This window comes from Salvelinus sp. IW2-2015, unplaced genomic scaffold, assembly GCF_002910315.2.
Source record: "Salvelinus sp. IW2-2015 unplaced genomic scaffold, ASM291031v2 Un_scaffold1233, whole genome shotgun sequence".
In the NCBI taxonomy this organism is placed as follows: Eukaryota; Metazoa; Chordata; class Actinopteri; order Salmoniformes; family Salmonidae; genus Salvelinus; species Salvelinus sp. IW2-2015.
In genome coordinates, this window is record NW_019942788.1 from 287,850 (window position 1) to 292,715 (window position 4,866).

General features: G+C 42.4%; 1 pseudogene; it reads left to right on the top strand.

The window, feature by feature from the left end:
• Nucleotides 1-3,893, top strand: part of LOC112070137 (voltage-gated delayed rectifier potassium channel KCNH8-like) — a 193,479-nt pseudogene extending 189,586 nt beyond the window's left edge.
• Nucleotides 3,894-4,866: the final 973 nt, after the last annotated feature.

A 4,866-nucleotide genomic window follows, 5' to 3' on the forward strand; every position in this document is an offset into this window, starting at 1 on the left:
AGAGAGAGATCCATTACCTGGGACTTCATCATACAACTGGACTTTCTTCATTGCACTGGACTTTCATCATTACACTGGACTCTGTCATTACCACCTGGACTTCCATTATTACACTGACCTTTATCATTACACTGACTTCATCTTACCACTGGACTCTGTCTTACACTGACTTCCATCATTACACTGGACTTCTTTATCATTACAACTGGACTTTCATCATTACACTGGATTACCTGGACTTTCATATTACACTGAACTTTCATCATACACTGGACCTTTATCATTACACTGACTTTCATCATTCCACTACGATTACACTGTCACTTTCATCATTACACTGGACTTTCATCAATTACACTGGAACTTTCATCATTACAACACTAGAATTACACCTGTACTTTCCTATTACACTGGACCTTTATCATTACACGACTTTCATCATTACACTGGATTACACTGGACTTTCATCATTACACTGAACTTTCATCATTACACTGGACCTTTATCATTACACTGACTTCATCATTACACTAGATTACACTGTACTTTCATCATTACACTGGACTTCCATTATTACACTGACTTCTTCATTACACTGGACTTCCATATACACTGACCTTTATCATTAACTCTCGCTTCAATACAATAATGAGCCATATATGCAGGGGGGTATCGGTACCCAGGAGTCAATGTGCGGGGGTACAGGTTAGTCAATGTGCGGGGGTACAGGTTAGTCGAGGTAATTTGTACATCTAGGTATGGGTAAGGTGACTCTGCATAGATAGTGTAAAAACAAATGGAGGGGGGTGTCAATGTAAATAGTCCAGGTGGCCATTTGATTAATTGTTCAGCAGTCTTATGGCTTGGGGGTAAAAGCTGTTGAAGAGCCTATTGGTCCTAGACTTGGTGCTCTGGTACCGCTTGCCGTGTGGTAGCAGCGAGAACAGTCTACGACTTGGGTGACTGGAGTCTTTGACAATTTTTTGGGCCTTCCTCTGACACCGCCTAGAATATAGGTTCTGGATGTCAGGAAGCTTTTGGAATTGAATTGAATTTGATGTACTGGACCATACGTACTACCCTCTGTAGCTCCTTGCGGTCAGATGCCGAGCAGTTGCTATACCAGGCGGTGAAGGATGCTTTCGATGGTTCATCTGTAGAACTTTTTGAGGATCTGAGTACCCATGCCATATCTTTTCAGTCTCCTGAGGGGAAAAAGGTGTTGTAATGCCCTCTTCACCACTGTCTTGGTGTGTTTGGGCCATTATAGTTTGTTGGTGATGTGGACACCAAGGAACTTGAAACTCTCGACCCACTCCACTACAGCTGCGTCAATGTTAATGGGGGCGTGTTCGGATCGCCTTTTCTTGTAGTCCACGATCAGCTCCTTTATCTTGCTCACATTGAGGGAGAGGTTGTTGTCCTGTCACCACACTGCCAGGTCTCTGACCTCCTCCCTATAAGCTGTCTCATCGTTGTTGGTGATCAGACCTATCACTGGTGTAAAATACTCTATGTGCATAATGATGACGGGTGTGTGTTTGCGCAAATCCGTACGTGGAAGGCCAGGAGCAGAAGTGTGTAAGTGTTTGAGGGTGATGACATGAGCAAGAATAAGATCACAGACACGTGTATGTGTCTGTCTGTAACAGGGGAATGATGATACTCAAGGCTGCACTTTGAGGAATAGCACCGTGTGTGTGTGTGTGTGTGTGTGTGTGTGTGTGTGTGTGTGGGGTGTGTGTGTGTGTTGTGGTGTGGTGTGGTGTGTGTTGGTGTGTGTGTGTGGTGTTGTGGTGGTGTGTGGTTGATATATGAAAGAGATAAGCAAGCAGCCCCTGCTTGTCAACTGGGCGTGTGACGTCTGCTGTGGCTGGACTGCTTAGTGGTTAAGCTTAAGAAGCATTACTGTTGACAAAAGTTTATTGATTTACGTACTTAGGGATTGCAAAGGGTCAGAAACTTTCCTGAATTCTGGAAATTTTCCAGACATTTTCCATGGAAGTTTAAGCCCGGGAATTATTGCTTAAATTCATCAAAGAATTACCTTATAACAGTCAACCTTTTTTTGTGGGATACAATGCAATTCCTGGTCTGTGGCATATTATGGTAAACTATCCCCAATCAAATTGAATGTTCACACCCTCTGCATGCACAGTGCATTCTTCCATCACAATTACGTGCATTCCTTCCATCACATGGTAGCAGCTGCTTCTCAAGATCTTGCACACTAAATGAGATGCTATTGAGCCCACACTACCACACTGTCTGAGCCAAGGACTACATGCTTTCTGGTAAGTTTTGATTACAATACTGGGTGGGGTGAATATATTTTATATGACATACATTACTTTTTGTTAACTAGTAAATAGTAGCCTACAGCAAAGTGTGTTTAAATTATTTCTAACTTGTTAACCATTTCTGCTAGTTAGTTTTTGCTACCTTGTGGATTTTAGCTTGCTTGAGCCTGCTAACTGAGGAGTGTTAATTCACCTGTTTCCATACATGTTTCATTTTATAACATTTATCTTACAAAGGAGTTGTTTAATCTAACTGCTTAACTATTTATCTGGACCTGGAATTGTATTTTCTTCTTTTTTTTTTTACTAATTTTTAAAATAATCTTTACAGGAAAATGCCACGGCCACTATCTGATGTGTGGAGATATTTCACTGCAGCTAATGTAGAAGGAAAAGCTGTGTACATTTGCAAATACTGTGCCAAATCATATGTGAAGAATGCAACAAAGATGCAGAATCATCTGGCCAAGTGCATAAAATTCCCTGAGCGCTCACAACAAGCAACCTCTGACAAAAGTCCCTCTACTTTTTTTCGAGGTGAAAATGATGAATCAGACACCTTATCGATATTAACAGCTCATGGTCCAGCCCTCCATCCAGACATGTTTTATCTACTAATTTGCTGGATGCAGAGTTCAACAGAGTTCAAGTGAAGGTCAAGCAAATCATAGAGAAAGCAGACTGTATTGCAATGATCTCTAATGGGTAGGCAAATGTTCATGGGCTAGGAATAACTAACTACATCATCTCCGCCCCTCAACCAGTATTCTATAAGAGCACAGACACAAGGGACAACAGACACACGGGTCTCTACATTGCAGATAAGCTGAAGGCAGTCATCAATGACCTTGGACCACAGAAGGTATTTCCACTGGTGACAGACAATGTTGCGAACATGAAGGCTGCTTGGTCTAAAGTGGAGGAGTCCTACCCTCACATCACACCCATTGGCTGTGCTGTTCATGCATTGAATCTGCTCCTCAAGGACATCATGGCACTGAAAACAATGGATACACTCTACAACAGAGCCAAGGAAATGGTATGTGAAAGGTCATCAAGTTATAGCAGCAATCTATTCTTCAAAGTGAGAAGAATAAGAGCATCACATTGAAGCTGCCCAGCAATACACATTGGGGTGGTGTTGTCATCATGTTTGACAGTCTCTTGGAGGAGAAGGAGTCTCTCCAAGAAATGGCCATATCACAGTCTGCCGATATGGACAGCCCCATCGAGAGGAACTACTGGGTGATGTATTTTGGGAGAGAGTGGTAAGCAGCCTGAAACCTATAGCAGTAGCCATTGCATGGATTGAGGGAGACAATGCCATCCTGTCTGATATTCAGACTCTGCTTGCAGATGTAAGAGAAGAAAGCCGTTCTGCCCTGCCCACTTCACTGTTGCTCCAAGCAGAGGAAACTGCAGTCCTGAAATACATCAAAAAGTGTAAAGATTTCTGCCTGAAGCCCATACTCTGCAGCGTACATGTTGGACCCCAAGTATGCTGGCAAGAGCATCCTGTCTGATGCAGAGATCAGCAAGGCCTATGGTGTCATCACTACAGAGTCTCGCCACCTTGGCCTGGATGAGGGCAAGGTTTTTGGCAGTCTGGCGAAGTACACTTCCAAGCAAGGGCTTTGGGATGGAGATGCAATATGACAGTCGTGCCAACATATCTCATCAGCCACCTGGTGGAAGGGACTTTGTGGATCTGAGGCTCTTTCCCCTGGTGCCTCCATCATCCAAATCCCACCAACATCAGCCGCCTCAGAGCGCAACTGGTTCTTGTTTGGGAACACACACACACCAAAGCACACAACAGGCTGACCAATACAATGGTTGAAAAATTGGTGGCCATCCGGGCAAATTTGAGGCTTTTTGAGCCTGACAACAAGCCATCCTCAACAAGGTTGAAAAGTGACAGTGACGATGAGGCCTCAGAGTCTAATGTTCAAGAGGTGTACATTCAGGGGGCCCAGGGAGAAGACATGGAAGCCTGAGAGGAAGACAACCAAAGCTTTAGTTTCTAGACTATCATTTTACAGATGATGTTTTAGGGAGATGCGATGGATCATTGGGGATCATTCAATATTCCCTTTCTTTTGTTGTTCAGTGAAATCATCCCATGTGAAGAGTCAACTCAATTAATCAAAGTTCAATTCGTAACTAAATAATAAATAAAAACATCTATTGGAAGGATTTAATCATTTGCAATTATGTCTACTTATGATAAGGTAAATGGTTTATGTTTCTGTCTCCATATGATATGGTAAATATATCCAATGCAAAAAACATCTACATTTAAATGGTATTAATATTAATTTGCATATATTTCCGTTAATTCCCATATATTCCCGTTAATTCCCACGGAAAGTTTCCACCTCTGAATATTCCACAAAATGTGCAACCCAAATTACTACTTTATATGTTGTTGAGGCACATACCTTATTAAAATGATATTCTATGTGGATCGAGGGGTCCAGAGAGAGAGAGAGAAGGGGGGAAACACAGAGAGAGACAGGCAGAGTTTTATTTTTATTTACTTTTCTGCTCTTTAGCACACCAGTAT